The sequence below is a fragment of the Amphiura filiformis genome, chromosome 18, assembly GCF_039555335.1.
Source record: "Amphiura filiformis chromosome 18, Afil_fr2py, whole genome shotgun sequence".
Taxonomy (NCBI): domain Eukaryota; kingdom Metazoa; phylum Echinodermata; class Ophiuroidea; order Amphilepidida; family Amphiuridae; genus Amphiura; species Amphiura filiformis.
The window spans coordinates 50,107,038-50,124,188 of record NC_092645.1 but is presented as its reverse complement, the minus strand read 5'-3'; the positions used below and the strand labels follow the sequence as shown (position 1 = coordinate 50,124,188).

Sequence of the window (17,151 nt, the reverse complement as noted above, 5' to 3'; positions counted from 1 at the left end):
AACTTTCGTATTGAAGATGTAGATTTTTTTTTTTCAAAAACACCAAAAAAATGTAGGTCTTTGTGGGGGGATGTATATCTTCAATATGATCCTCTGTTAAATTGTTTCCTAACTATTAAGGAAAAAAACACACGAGAAACCCTGAAGAAGTAGATGTACGAGTATAACATAAATAAGTGAAATTGTGAAAGATCAGGAATATTAAAATTACAACAAAAATAATAATAATAATAATTTCTTCCCACACCGGGAATCGAACCCGGGCCACGGCGGTGAAAACGCCGGATCCTAACCACTAGACCATATGGGATGTGATGTGTGAGGTAAGCTAAATGTATTATTTATTTGCAATTTAATAACTAACTATGCGTTTTTACCATTTTTGCCCGTTTTTTGTTTATATTATTATTTATTTATTTTATTAGCCTACATGTAAACAGTTTTAATAGAATACTGACACGTTTACCCTAATAGTACCATTTTCGGCAGGAGAATAATATTATTGTTGTATTTTGTAATAAAATTTGGAAGTTGCATGATGCAGTCATGTCTACAGTAGAATTCATCTCGACCTTTGCAGGACTTAACCCCATTAAAAGCTATTAAACCAAGATAACACTCATTGAAACAGCTCAACTGATTAAATCGGATCTTCTCTGGCTGTGCACATGTGACTGTTTTCATGTGCGATATCGCAATAAAGTTTGCGTATTATAGCTTCAGTTGGGTAACCGATTATAAAGGAAACGAAAGGAAACAATGGTATGTGTACTTTTGTTCACGAAATGAGACAAAGACCTGCTTTTTGTTAACCAGCATTCTTCAAAATGAGCAACATAATGATTGTTGACTTAACACGGTTTGGAAATAATTTCTTCATATTTTGGTGTTATCCGTCGTTTACATATCCTTCTTAAAACACAAAAGTGCGACCCTCTCCAAACATCTAAATTAGCTAAAAATTTAGGACATGTTACAAAACTTTATTTTCTAGAACCTATTTTGAATAATTTAAATGTAGCTTTTACCGTTTTTTTGTGGCATCCTTCAGAAGTGAGCGGTCCGATACCAATATTTCATTCAATTAACACGGGGAGTTGGCTATAGCTATGCCTTGCCCTCACTCATATTTTACAAAAGTGCGACCATTTCTGAACATCTAACCTAGCTGTAATTTTAGGTCATGTTAGAGAAATATATTTGCTAGAAGTTTTGGAGAATAAATAAAATATTGGCTGGTTATTTTCACACAGTGATGTTAACTAGGCAAGTGTCCATTCTCCCAACATACATCATTTGTACAGGTCACGCGTCAATGGTGAGAGCACTGTGTATTGTGTATAGGAAAACGGACAGTAACTGCAGTATGGAATGTACACTCTCATAATATTGATTAGCAACATTTTCCAATATGTCAGCGCTCTAATCGGAAACAATAGAACAAAGAACCCTGCACAGCGTTGAATTCATCTAAATTATATCCCAAAGCCTAATATGATGAGGCTTTTTTCTTCATTTTAAAAATGAAACTACACTGCCAAAACGATTGATTGAGAAAATGATATCTAAGCAATTGCAAAAGCACATACCGTAGTTAGCAATTTTAATTTAAATATTGCAAACAAATATTATGTTTAGCTTAATATCTCGTGTTACATCCCATATGGTCTAGTGGTTAGGATCCGGCGCTCTCACCGCCGTGGCCCGGGTTCGATTCCCGGTGTGGGAAGAAAATCTTTTCCTTTTTTATTTTGACTCCTGATCTATCGAAATTCCGCTACAGCTCAACTGATCATACTTTTCCTACATTCGACCTTGCATGATTTTTGAGTTGACACAGTCATGAAAATAACTATACGCCGTAGAAGTGACGTAGTTAATCGGATTAACTACCATAGCAATAGATGAATACAATTTTGGCTATATCGCCCCGCACTACAACGTTCATGCGGTACCGATGCATTGAACCATAGATGTCAAAGAAATGCTAATCACTTGCACCTGTAGATTAGTCTCTTTGAAAAGAGCGGTATTGTATTCAATCTGTTATTTTATGATTGAAGACAGGTGATGAGTGCAACCTGCTGCAGTGCAGCGCGGTATATTCAAAAATTGTATTCATCTATTGCTATAGTAGTTAATCCGATAATGACGTCACTTCTACGGCGTATAGATACTTGACAAGACCATTAGTAGCCCAGTTCTGAACCTTTTCATTGATCATTCATAACAATAGGTATCTGATGGATCAGTGAAGATAAGAAGGGATTATAATATATCCGTAACCTTGATATTATATAGTACATCTCGAGGAAAAAGTGCAATGGACATGTTTTCATTTTATGTTTCAAATATCCCGCGCTTGAAAATTGAGTATTTAACCGAAAAATGAAAATGGAACAATTTATTGGAAATCTGTTTCAACATATTTTTTTGACATCTTTTTCTGCACTGTATTATACCTAAATTAAGAAATTTGATAAATATTCAAAGAAAATATAGGTCATCCAAAAAATTGTGATTTTTACACATTTTGGGGCAAAAAAGGAAAAATAAGCAAACAGTTTTTCATTCATCAAGTCATAACAAACGGCCTACATGCTTAATTTCTAATAAAATATTGAAATTGTGAAAAATAATTAATTAAGTTTAATTAACACATCATGTCCACTACTCCGAGTTTCATGCTACAAGCATATAGCAATCATCAGGTGGAATGGTATGACAATGATCACACAGTCTTATTTTTTCTTAGCACGGTTGGCTGGTTTGTATCCATGACGACATTTAGATACTAGCTCAGATCTTTTATTGAGGGCACTTGAGCTATTGGTTTTTTTGGCAAGTAGGATTGCCAGCTTTTCATCAATGCATAAATTACAGTTACCAGATTGCCTCATACAAGCGTTTGATTTGTGCACAATTTCCCAATTGATGCTGTAATCCCTGTTTTGTTGCTTTAATTTCCAGATATATTTTGATAGCTCAGTTTCTTTTTCATACTTACTGTGCCTGAATGACTTAGTATGATTGTTATAGTATGGAAATTGTGAAAAATATAGGTATTTATTGATTTTCATGTTTTTTCTTGCAAATATGCTAATAATATGCAAATTATGAAATTGCAAAATAAAGTTTCTACATAGCATACATCTTTCAAGTATGATGTTCAAAATGACAGACATCAAAAAGAGATTCGATGAAATGTAAAGGTGTAGTAACAATTTTGGCATGGACTGTCTGGTTAGGCAAAGTACGGTAAGTTGAGCTGTACAACCGCTTACTATCAGTATCAGGGTTCCTTCCCGGGGATCCTTATGTTATTTTTTCCGTCGTAAGAAGGAAATTAAAAGAGGGTCGATCGAAGCCCCTCAGTGCCACCGAAAAGCCAAGATCACTATCTTGGTAAGTTGACGAACTTAACATGTACCTTAAGCATCATAACTTACCAATGGGGACAAACTATAAGGAGAGCGATTACCAGTGGTGTAATCTAAAAAAAACCTAAAAAGGGGTCAAAGTTAACAACAACAAAATTCCCTGTGTGGCTTTAAACTCTTTTTAAAACTTGGTCCCATATGAAAGTGTCATCCTAAGATAAACAAAGTCTACTCCCCAATCCAGAAAAATACAGAACACTTTTTCCAGCCATGGCTTAATTCCGAATTGTCACCTAATTTGGGTGTACTTTGTCTTGGGTCCAATCTCTATCATGGAAAGTTTGCTATATCTGTCTAAATATAATGATTGTTTGTTCTAGATTTGTGTTTTAGCGTTTCATATTTGAAAGAACTAATGTTTAATTGCAACATTCCGAAACTACAAACCCAAACTGGGTGCTATGATGTACAAGATTGGGCTACGAGTATGCATTTTACCAAGTTAGCAATAGGTATTTCCTTCATGTTGCCAATGCATGACTTTCTTTATTATACTCAAAAACGGATTTTATTATACATGTACTAGAAAGTTGTTTACGTGCATATAGGCTCCTTCACAGTCGGTCTGTGTTGTGTATGTTTACAACTGAGCCACATATAGACTGGGTTGCCGGGACTACCAGACACAGAATCTGTTTTTTGACTATAATTTGGCCTCCTATCAGTTTTACTGATAAGATGGCTAATTGATTTGACTATAATTTGGCCTCCTATCAGTTTTACTGATAAGATGGCTAATTGAAAATAAACACTTATTTTGTAAACAGATAATGCTCTGTGGTTATTTATGGATGGAAACTTAGGAAATTGCTATTAATGAAATAATTAATATATTAAACATACATTTTGCTTTTTTAACGATTAAAATCCGTTCACAAATAAGGTTTTTAGAACATTTTGAACAATTTTGCTCTATGAAAAAGGATACAATTGCACCCCTGCTGATCTGACTACTGATAAGCTGTCAACAAGCATTGACAAGTAAAGTGTGACCACTAATTAAACAATAATAATGAGCATTATCTGACCATTCCCTGATCTGACCAGAGCTGGGTATAAATAGTGCACTACTACCAACACTAATTGATATTGGGAGTGACACTAGTCGTCGAGGGGGGGGGGTACCAGTAATTGGCGTAGATAGTGGCTTTGGTTTTATACATTTTTGATACATGTAGAGCAACCGGGAATCCCTGGGATTGAGTAATCAGTCTTTTTGATTAGGCCAATGAAAGTCGATTTTGAGTTTCCCGTCACCGCCCTCACTTCATTTTCTGACCCTCATTTGATTATTCATTATTGTGACTATTTTTAATATACTTTTGAATCTCTCATTAGGGCTAAACGTCCATCTTCAAGTGAGTGAGTGGCAAATAACAACACATTTTACTTTCGTGTTAGTCATATAATGAAAGGCAGAAAAATAATGAATAATGAAAAATATTGTGTTGGATTGTCAGAATGTTCAAAGTGGTGTCAAGCGCATTTGATGTCAACAGAGCATCGATAGTCTGATTTTCATAAAACATGGTGCATGTAATCACAATTAGGCTCTAAGGGTAAAAACCATCAAGGTCATATCAAGGTTAACAGTTACTGGATAATTGGATTGTCATGAATTGGGTTGATATGAAATCCCTTAATTAAGCAGCAAACATTCTTAAGGTTATCTGAATATAGATTGTTGGATTGTTGTAAAACTCAGAGGATGTGATTTCAATTGAGCCGTTTGTTACAAGTATGAATTAAATGTAGACCAATTTAGCACACATTTTCCAATTCAGCTTTCGACATGGAAATTTTGAGTATTTCCTAGTATGTCATTGGTGGTATTTACCAATAAATGCCAATATTTCGCACCCGGTTGTGCCAAACATTCAAATTTACTAGCTTTCCAAGTACTTGCAATGCAAAATTATGAAACATGATCTTCATCCATGGCGTTGTCTTTTTAAAGACATTTCTTGTTTTGGATTAAAAAATGTTATCCTGTTTTGCCAAATGAAACAAAGGTAAATCCTAATCCTTTAGTTACTCCTAACTAGCAATGAAAGTGAAATTTTAATTTTTGGTCAATATTTGGAATTAAAGGGCCAAAAACATGTAATTTTGGGGTGTTTTTCTACCTTTTTCGTATTCTGTGACAATCAAGCCCAAAGACTTGAACAAAGGCTAATATCAAGTTATGCATTCTAATTTTTGGAAAACACATTTTCCGATCTTTTTCATAACCAAAAATAACACCTAATATTAAAATTATGAGCTAACTCTTGTCCTATACTCACGATTTTGAATGCTTAGACTTGTGCCAAGTCTTACAATTTTGTGACTACAATTGTAAGAAAACATGCAAAATTGCATGTTTTTGGACCATTTCCCCTCAAATTACAAAAATATTAGAATTTTATTGCCAGTTAGGACTAATAAAGGATTAGGATATAGCTATGTTTCATTTGGTAAAACAGGATAATATTTTTTTAATCCAAACAAATTAGTTCTGTATTTTTTGGAATGGCGAGTAGTACCGGTACTTGTTTCCTTAGTTGGCAGAACCAAATCAAAAAGGAAAAAAATCACCCCCCCCCGCCCCAAAAAAAGAAGAAAATAAATAGAACATAAAATTGAACATAAAATAAAATAAAATACTAAAAAAAAGGAAAATAATTTCTTCCCACACCGGGAATCGAACCCGGGCCACGGCGGTGAAAACGCCGGATCCTAACCACTAGACCATATGGGATGTGATGTTTTATATAAGCTAAATATAAATTATTTATTTTCAATGAAATTACTAACTATGCATTTATGCCTGCATGGTTTTTTTTCCAGCCATGGCTTAATTCCGAATTGTCACCTAATTTGGGTGTACTTTGTCTTGGGTCCAATCTCTATCATGGAAAGTTTGCTATATCTTTCTAAATATAATGATTGTTTGTTCTAGATTTGTGTTTTAGCGTTTCATATTTGAAAGAACTAATGTTTAATTGCAACATTTCGAAACTACAAACCAAAACTGGGTGCTATGATGTACAAGATTGGGCTACAGTATGCATTTTACCAAGTTAGCAATAGGTATTTCCTTCATGTTGCCAATGCATGACTTTCTTTATTATACTCAAAAACGGATTTTATTATACATGTACTAGAAAGTTGTTTACGTGCATATAGGCTCCTTCACAGTCGGTTTCTGTTGTGTATGTTTACAACTAAACCACATACAGACTGGGTTGCCGGGACTACCAGACAAAGAATCTGTTTTTTGACTATAATTTGGCCTCTATCAGTTTTACTGATAAGATGGCTAATTGAAAATAAACACTTATTTTGTAAACAGATAATGCTCTGTGGTTATTTATGGATGGAAACGTAGGAAATTGCTATTAATGAAGTAAATAATATATTAAACATACATTTTGCTTTGTTAACGACGGAAATCTGTTCAGAAATAAGGTTTTTTGGAACCATTCGACAATAAACATTTTGAACAATTTTGCTCTATGAAAAAGGATACAATTGCACCCCTGCTGATCCGACTACTGATATAAAGCTAAGTAAAGTGTGACCAGACTGACCACTAATTAAACAATAATAATGAGCATTATCTGACCATTCCCTGATCTGACCACAGCTGGGTATAAATAGTGCAGGTGCCTACTACCAACACTAATTGATGTTGGGAGTGACAGTAGTCGTCGAGGGGGGGGGGGGGTACCAGCAATTGGGGTAGATAATAGTGGCTTTGGTTTTATACATTTTTGGTAGAGCAGGAATCCCTGGGATTGAGTAATCAGTCTTTTTGATTAGGCCAATGAAAGTCGATTTTGAGTTTCCCGTCACCGCCCTCACTTCATTTTCTGACCCTCATTTGAATTCATTATTGTGACTATTTTTAATATACTTTTGAATCTCAGTAGGGCTAAACATCCATCTTCAAGTGAGTGAGTGGCAAATAACAACACATTTTACATTCGTGTTAGTCATATAACGAAAGGCAGAAAAATAATGAATAATGAAAAAGTTACCTCACTTGTTTTCAGAAATTATGTGACGGGAAACTCAAAATTGACTGTTAAGGCTGGTTCAAAGTGAATATTCGAAGGCGAATATTCGGCTTCGAATACGTTTTGGGCGTCAAAATATATGCGGCTTCGAATATAAAACTATGAACCGGAGAAAAATATATTTCTACAGTTCATAGCGTTGCCCGACTGTTAACAAGTATTGCCCGTTGACCAAGGTAAGCAAAATTTAGAGAATTTCTTTAACGAAGTTAATAAAATCATAATAGGTAAACTCCATTGAACTATTGTCATGATTTAATGTCTGTATAAACATGATAAATGGGTTTAAATAGGAGCAGTGGCGTAACCAGTGGGGGCCGGGGTGCAAGCTGCCCCCCGGACACACAAAAACCTGGAAGAAGAGTCAAAAATTGGGAAGGGGAAAGAGAGAAAAGAGGAAGAAAAAGAGGGAAGAGAAAGGGAAAGAAGAGAAAAAATGGGAAGGGAGAAGAGAAAAAAGGGAAAAAGAGGGAAGAGAAAGGGGAAAGAAGAAAAGAAAAAAGAGGGAAGAAAAGGGGGAAGGGAGAAGAGAAAAGGGGAAGGGACTCAAGGGAGAAGAGAAAAGGGAAAGAAAGAGAGAAAAAGATCTATAGGCCTACTACTTTCATTGTGAAATTTGTACTCTGAAACACTGATATTTTCTAATAGGCCTATGCCAAAAACCAGGAGCTTCATGGCGCTCAGCCCCCTTGACCCCCGCCTGGGCTTTGCCCCTGGACCCCTGGACCCCACCGACTCCACCCGTTTAACGCTTCGTGGCAAGCGAGCGTTCTCTCGAATATAAATACTAAAACTTTTGATCAGAAATTGGGAAATTTTTCAATCTTGCCCCCCCCCCTCCCCCCGGAAGGTCAGGTCTGGTTACGCCCCTGACCTGAATAGGAGTCAAAAAGATTTGCTTTTCAGGGCATTTACGACCTGCCTGTAACAGGCGCGGAGGTTGACCCATACCTTCTTGTAGGTTTCAACTGCAAAGCAAATCAAGAAATGAATGAGTAATAGATAAATAAATAAATAAAATAAATAAAAAAATAAATAAAAAATAAATAAATAAGTCAATAAATAAGTCAATAAATAAATAAATAATTAAATAAATAAATATAAATAAATATATATAAATATATAAATAAATAAATAAATAATATAAATAAATAAATAAATAAATAAATAAATAAATAAATAAATAAATAAATAAAATAAATAAATAAATAAATAAATAAATATATAAATAAATATATAAATATCATAAGATATGATTGAAGCGACGACAAATATGACAGCCCTCACAAGTGTTATATATGAGACCACCCACGGTGACCCACCAAATATATATCTGTCGAGTTCAACAAAATTCAACTCCCACAAATATATTTCCGGTGAATACTTTTTCATTGGCTGATATCCACTTGAGATCGGTATCATCAAAGTAGTATTGCTCTCATTTCATGATTCATTGAGCAATCAATTTTGGCATTTGACCGAAATACGCGTCAAAAGATAAAAAGTCTCGTTCGAACTTGTGTAGGCCTACATTGCTAGGGCCTAAGTGTATTTTAATGCCTGATTCACAAATTATAGAAATAAACAAGAATTTATTTTAAAAGAACACGCAATGATAGGGTACCAACGCTCGTGGTTTTGGTTGTTCTGCATAGTTTATGAAGAGATTCATTGCAAAGCGCTATATATCCATTCCTACATATTACTTATTTTGCCCTCTTAATTATTAATTATAATTATGAATTTGACTGATAACAACGCATTACATCTTTATTCGGCCCAAAATAACAAAAATGGGTGAACTTCCATGGCAAACGCATTTTTATATCAATAACCAATGATTTACCACCCCGGACCCTCACACGTCCTCTGCCAGGGGCAGATGCATATGGGGACCTAGAACTGGGGCCAAACATTATTTATGTAAAACCGGGGTGGAGGCATAAATCTGAATTTGGAGTTAGACTTTTTTCTGCATCAGTCGATTTAAATAGAGCTACGTAAATATGGAAACATTCACTTGTACATTTAGGTTATGTTTGTAAGCCTAAATATCATATTATTTGCATAAAACATTACTAATCATATAAAAATGGGTACTCTTGTACCGCACTAATAAGGGGGCACACCACTAAATCAATGCGCCATTTATGTAACCCTAATGAGTTCCAGTAAAATACAGAAACTATTTGAGGTATTTTGGGCTGGTCTTTAGACTTATTAATCAAAAAGAGTGGCGAATTATAGCTTAAATAAAAGTGGAAAGCCTATACATAAATTTGAGTCACCAAAAAGTAGCATTTTATAATTATTGAGAAAATAGGTCCGCGAATTAAAAAATGGCAGAATCGGGTTTGCAGTCTTGAGACTGAGAGCATGTCAAAAACAGTGAGGGCGCTGTTCGCGGCCTCGTAGCGGGAAAACGAGGTGGAAGGACCCTATACATTGAAACATATGTTAAACTTTCATCGATTTACAATCGACTGGTCATCATAAAAAATTTAAACGAGCCCAAAAGGCCTCAAAATGAGCAAAGAAAACCGGTGTTTTTACACGTATTTCAATGGGAAGATTATTTAGTGGTGTGCGCCCAAAGCATTTTCTTTCAGTTCGTTATCAGTCATGTTGGAACTATTCCAGGCGTATTTGACAACTGGGCAGGTTAAGGGATGGGGTATGAACGTTTGGACAGTAGGTCTATTTATTGTGGGACATTGGAGCACATCAGACATATCGAATAGGATTCAGAATACGAAGAATGTCCTTCTGATATCAAATAATTTTGATTTTTTGAAATTCGCAATGAAATACACATTTTATGGCAAATGATTAAAAATTGATATTTTTGATATTTAACAGTAACTTAATAAATCTGATGATTTATACTTATAGTGTATGTAGGTGGGATGAAAAGCCGACAATCAATTGACAATTTTGACCTTTCGTATTGAAGATATGGATTTTTCCCCAAACACCAAAAAAATTAGGTCTTTTGGGGAAAAAATCCATATCTTCAATATGAAAGGGCAAAATTTTCAATTGATCGCCGGCTTTTCCTCCCAGCTACATACACTTTTAAGAAAATATCATTAGATTTATAATATTTACTTCGAGGACTGTTATATATCAATATGTGAAAAATATCACATTCTAATAATTTGTCATAAAATTTGTATTATATCGTGAATTTCAAAAATGAAAATTATTTGATATCAGAAAGACATTCTTCGTATTCATAATGTAATTCGATATGTCTGATGTGCTCTCATGTCCCACAAAAAATACTGTCGAAACGCTCAAAACGCTTTCATTCCAGATCCTTTAATTTCATTGGGGATTTTTGAAATCATCGTTCGTCGAACGATATTCAGGTGACCTCGAGCCTTTCATATAAATCAATAGTATCTCGCTATCAGTTGCGCGATATTTCATCCGGTTCAACTCATATTTTATTCGTTGCCGTATATATTTTGACGTCACAAAAAGTATTCGAAGCCGAATATTCGTCTTCGAATATGCACTATGAACCGACCCTTAGTGTGATTGTAAATCGCCCGTCACATTTCATATAGTACAGGAAAGTCATTGAACAGTGTAGCGGCTCGTTCGGGCATATCGATAGACGAGTCCCTCGCCTTTGTTGATAAACAGTGATGTCAAGTGGTCTTATAAATAAGCTTAAATATATCTAAAATTAATTACCATGCTTCAATATCAAGGTTAACAGTTACTGATAATAGATAATTGGATTGTCATGAAATGTGGTTGATATGAAATCCCTTAATTAAGCAGCAAACATTCTTAAGGTTATCTGAATATAGATTGTTGGATTGTTGTAAAACTCAAGAGGATGTGATTTCAATTGAGCCGTTTGTTACAAGTATGAATTAAATGTAGACCAATTTAGCACACATTTTCCAATTCAGCTTTCGACATGAATTTTTTTTTCTATTTCCTAGTATGTCATTGGTGGTATTTACCAATAAATGCCAATATTTCGCACCCGGTTAGTTGTGCCAAACATTCAAATTTACTAGCTTTCCAAGTACTTGCAATGCAAAATTATGAAACATGATCTTCATCCATGGCGTTGTCTTTTTAAAGACATTTCTTGTTGGGTTTGTTTTTTGAGTGTGTTTTTTTTTATTCCTGCATGTAAAAAGTTTTAATAGAATCATGACACGTAGGCACCTATGTCTATATTACTGTTTTCGGCAGGAGATTGTATTTTGTAATAAAATTTTGACGAATATAAAACATCTAATTCATGAAGATTAGCTTAGGCACAACAACGGGTCAAAATTATTGATTAGGCCGTTTCTCAAGTGCAGTAACCCATTGTATACACTGTTAAAACAAAACTAAACAAGTTGTTGAAAAGTTTAAACAACCGCTGTTTACTGTGTGCATCACTCAACCTTGTTAAAAATTCAACAAATTGTTTACCAATTAAAAGTTCAAGAAACATTTTGTTTAAATTTTTTAAACAAGTTGTTTAATTTTACTTTTAAGCTAGGTTGAGCGCGCAGCGATGCACCGGTAAAAACACAAGTCGTTAAAACTAATTTTGGCCATTTTTTACGTTTTGAAACTTTTTTTGGTAGATTACACTTACTGAATTACTTGCTATCTTCAGAAGATAGCTTTTATCTTTCATTCCTAATCGCTTGCTTTACATTTTTCTTCTTTTTTTTCAAATTAAACAAAATAATTGTTCAACACAGATATTTTTACTATCTCCGTCACTTTGAGAACAAAATTATTAACTGGACAAATTCTAATAAGTAAAGTGAGTTTAGAATTGTTATTTCAAAAATTAAGTTAATTAAAATTTTTTTTTCAAATTGAGTTGATGAAGATAGATCAACTCAGCGCGGCGGAGAGCACATGCATGCTTGCGCCCACTTGGTCCGGCCATCGCCCGCCCTACCGTATACTTAAACGTTCGTGGGATGAACACGGTAAATATAAAGTTCCCACCATCTATGCCACTCCATAATCATGATAATACCGTTTCCTGATTTATCTAAAAGCCAATATTTTACGTGTGATCATTGGACGTGCAGATGGTGCCAAATTATTTGTAAGATCGGCATTGGAAGTTTGCAATGCATTGTAGGACAGTTTTTGCAGTTTTAGGACACTTTGTCCTTTGACCTTTCAGAAAATTCAGAAATATTGGGTTTTTGTACGTACAAAATATATAATCTAAAATGTTTTACAATATTTAGAACAAATATAAAAAATATTAGTGTTTTCTAAATTAATTATTTGGTATTTTTAATGATCAAAATTGTGACAATAATAAGAAAATTAATAATAATTACATAAATTTTCCCGATATGTCAGAGGGCAAAGTGTCCCAAAACTGCTCTCAAAAACCGGAAGTTAGAATGGCGATTTTGGATATGTGATTGAATATTTAAAGCCACGTCTACCAGTACAAAAATTGTCGATTGAGGAATTAATTCCAGCAGACACCCTATCTAGGGCTCTCACTCCCTCACTATTATTAATGTAACTTATTCAAGCTGTTGCAATCAGCCCCTCGATGAGAATTTTGATTTGCATCATTAATCCAATAGTCCATTAATCCTATTTTTATAGAGAGATTTATCATGGTCCAAAGTGAAACTTCAAGTTCGAGAAGTTGGTAAGTAGTACAAGAAGTAGTACATTAATAAATAAGAACACTGCAAAAACAAGTGTTAATACATTAACACTATTTGAACAACCCTTTTTAAACATGTTAAACCGTTAATGTGTTAAAATATTAACATTTGTGTTAAAATATTAACAATGTGTTAAAATCTTAACACTTTTACACTTTTATTAACACATTAACACTATGATTAAATGAGGATGTTCATTTTTAAATGCTTTAACACGTTAACCACACTTTCCAAAAACAAGTGTTAATATATTAAGTGTTACTTTTTAAACACGTTAAACCGTTAATGTGTTCAAATATTAACATTTATGTTTATATTTTAACACACAATTGTTAATATTTTAACATCAATGTTAATATATTAACGGTTTAACATGTTTAAAAAGTGTTGCTCAAATAGTGTTAATCTATTAACACTTGTTTTTGCAGTGAAGTACTAGTATTTATGGTATTAATCATCCACCTTTTTATGAAAGAAATGCTGAAATTAATAATAAATGTATTATTTGTTTCCTGATTATCATCTAAGGGTCATAAGATTGCGGTTGGTCATTCAATCTTGAAAGAAAACGAAAGTTTCCAAACTTTTATCATGCACTTTAGCATGCTATAGTTCTATTAAAGAGGTCCGGTATTTTGTGATTTTTGCATCCTCTTTTTAAGGTACGATTCAATAAATATGTACGAAAACGACTTATTTCCGAAATTTCAGTTTGCGAGTTACGTTGGCATCAGCTTGGAAAATAGAAATGGGATCGGGACTATCTTTGTCAAATCTGCAAGAAAGCTATATTATACATACAAGCATGACGTAGTCCAATGTTCTGATGCTATATGATGTGCTAGCTTGTAGATCATGAAGTGCCACTGTAGATCATAAAGTGCCCCGTCTTTGTATGGCACTCTCTCCCTCTCTCGTCCTCTCCCTCTCTGTATAAACTCTCTCCTCATCTTACTCGGTCTCTTCCCCTCTCTCCTCCCCTTTCTCTCTTTCTCCTCTCCCTATCTATCCATGCAGTCTGTCTTCTTCTTTGTCTCTGTCTTCCATTCTATCGGCGTCTTTTTGTCTGTTTCTGTCATAAAATGCAGAGGATTTTCATAAATTGATGAGGGAGGAAGTTTTTTTTCTCTTCAATGTAAATAGCATGGTATAGTTGTTTGTTTTTTTTTGTTTGTTTTTCATCGATATTTTCCCAGTATATATTTTTTTTTTTTTTTTTTGAGGATATGATGATGTCACAGTGTTGGTATTTTGTGTTGGGAGTCTGAAAAACGGGGACTGTATGTTGGACAAAATAGATAAGAAGTCCTACTTTCAGAAAGGCCTTCCGATCCCGAACTCACATGTAATATATCCATGGTGAATATATTAGCGAAATTTGGACACTCATCAATAGAGAGAAAAACTAAGGGTCCCCGTTTTACAGATTACCCGGGGTCAATCTGTAAAACGCGGGGGACCCCAAAGTTGAAAAAACGGGGATCCCCTAGAAATTTGTCAGTAGCTTTATGATCGGCTGAGTTTAAGGGGTCTCCGTTTTTGGGGTCCCCGTTTTCCTGACTCACTTTTATCTTGCTTCGTGATGTGCTAGTTATTTAGAGAATAAACGATAGGAATTTTTATTTTGTCTATCCTCTACCGTGTGAGTAGTGGATGCCGGCGCAGCCGGTATCCACTACGATAAAAATATTGGACCTGCCTGTCGTCTATCATAGGTAGAGAGGATAGGCAAAATAAAAATTCCTATCGTTTATTCTCATTCTTAGTCAGTTAAATATTATTTTAATAACTGTAAACAAATTTTTTAAACAAAACTAAGTTACCGTCATAAAAACTCCCCTCATTATAAAATGAACGAAACTTGTTTACAACTTCACGTATTCTGTTGCGCGTATTGCTAGCGCGTTCGCGTATTCCGCACTAGTCTACGCATCCAACGCGATACATACGCGCACCTCTACACGCATGTTACGCATTATCAAGACGCATGATGACGTGGGGTCGTCTACGGCCTGATAGACGGCACCCGAAATCATGCGATTGTCCAATCAGAAATGTGTCTACGAACTAGACCACTCCCACTGACTAAGAATGTCCAATCAGAAATGTGTCTACGAACTAGACCACTCCCACTGACTAAGAATTGCTTTTGATTAATAGCATTGAATTTAACAAAACAAAATATCTGAGATAAAATACTTCATGATGTTTCCAAAATCACGCATCTGATTTACCCCGCATAATTTACCTTGTTTATTTGGACTGGGGACAGTTTTATTTGCCACTGTCAGCCTTCGGGTTATGGCAGTCCCTTTTGAAGTATAGTTTGTCAAAACTAGTAATATAATAAATATAATCATTTTTTGACCCACAAGGGGCAATTTTCTTTAACGTCCCCATTTCAGTATCAAATGACACTTATAGTCATTTTTTACCCAACAATAATTTTAATTTTAACCACAATTTGGGGTCAAATAGTTGACCTGCATGTTTGTGGGGTTTGACCCTTTTTTAGTATAGGATTCAGTAACCGGGGTAAAATTTACACTTTTGTGGCTTTAAGCGTGTATGTACTATTCCCTCACCTATTTTTTAATATTTAAGGTGAGCCTTCATTCAGGTTATATTTTTCCAGTTTTGTTTATTTTGCTTATAGCCTAATATAGTTTCTTTCTGCAAGGCAATAGGCCTAAATTGATATGATAGAAAATGATTCAATGATGGTGATAATGATTATAAGTACAATAATAAAGAATTGATAAACACTTTTTTATCGAGGTGTCAAAAACAGAATAAAAAATTATAAACAAAATAAATTTAAACAGAATGTCGCGGCGTTTAATATCACTGGATTGCTATCTTCAGTAGATAGCAGATTGTGTTTCACTGAATTGTTGAATATCACTGGATTGCTATCTTCAGTAGATAGCAGATTGTGTATCACTGAATCGTTGAATATCACTGGATTGCTATCATCAGTAGATAGCAGACTGTGTTTCACTGAATTGTTGTATATCACTGGATTGCTATCTTCAGTAGATAGCAGATTGTGTATTACTGAATTGTTGAATATCACTGGATTGCTATCATCAGTAGATAGCAGACTGTGTTTCACTGAATTGTTGAATATCACTGGATTGCTATCTTCAGTAGATAGCAGACTGTGTTTCACTGAATTGTTGTATATCACTGGATTGCTATCTTCAGTAGATAGCAGATTGTGTTTCACTGAATTGTTGTATATCACTGGATTGCTATCTTCAGTAGATAGCAGATTATGTATCACTGAATTGTTGTATATCACTGGATTGCTATCTTCAGTAGATAGCAGATTGTGTATCACTGAATTGTTGTATATCACTTGATTGCTATCTTCAGTAGATAGCAGATTGTGTATCACTGAATTGTTGAATATCACTTGATTGCTATCTTCAGTAGATAGCAGATTGTGCATCACTGACTTGTTGAATATTACAGTAGATAGCAGATTGTGTATGAACCTGAGAGCACACCATCAGATACCGTATATCGAATTGCATTTTGAAGAAGAGGGATGTCCTTCTGATATAAAATAATTTTGATTTTTTTTTTTAATTCTCTATATAATACAAATTTTATGATAAATGAGTAAAAATTAATATTTTTGAAATTTAACAGTCTTCGAAGTAAATCGTATAAATCTAATGATATGTACTTAAAAGAGTATGCAATTGGGATGAATATCCGTCCATCATATGAAAATGATGAACTTTCGTATTGAAGATATAGAATTTTTTTCAAAAAACACCAAAAAATGTAGGTCTTTGGGGGAAATAAATGTCTTCAATATGTGCCTCTGTTAAATTGTTTCCTACCCTATGAAGGAAAAAAATAAAACGAGGAACCCTGAATAAGATGTATAACATGTATAATAAGTGAAAATTTGAAAGATCAGGAATTTTAAAATTACAAAAAAAGAAAGAAAAAAAAAAGAATTTC

At 34.3% G+C, this 17,151-nt stretch overlaps 3 non-coding genes across 3 annotated transcripts; 1 reads left to right on the top strand and 2 right to left on the bottom strand.

The window, feature by feature from the left end:
• Positions 1–238: 238 nt before the first annotated feature.
• On the bottom strand, positions 239–310 carry Trnae-uuc (transfer RNA glutamic acid (anticodon UUC)). Its single transcript has one exon. It is a non-coding gene; the product is annotated as a tRNA-Glu (tRNA).
• Positions 311–1,657: 1,347 nt separating this feature from the next.
• Positions 1,658–1,729, top strand: Trnae-cuc (transfer RNA glutamic acid (anticodon CUC)). The gene has a single exon. It is a non-coding gene; the product is annotated as a tRNA-Glu (tRNA).
• Positions 1,730–6,108: 4,379 nt separating this feature from the next.
• Positions 6,109–6,180, bottom strand: Trnae-uuc (transfer RNA glutamic acid (anticodon UUC)). The gene has a single exon. It is a non-coding gene; the product is annotated as a tRNA-Glu (tRNA).
• Between the last annotated feature and the right edge of the window lie 10,971 nt (positions 6,181–17,151).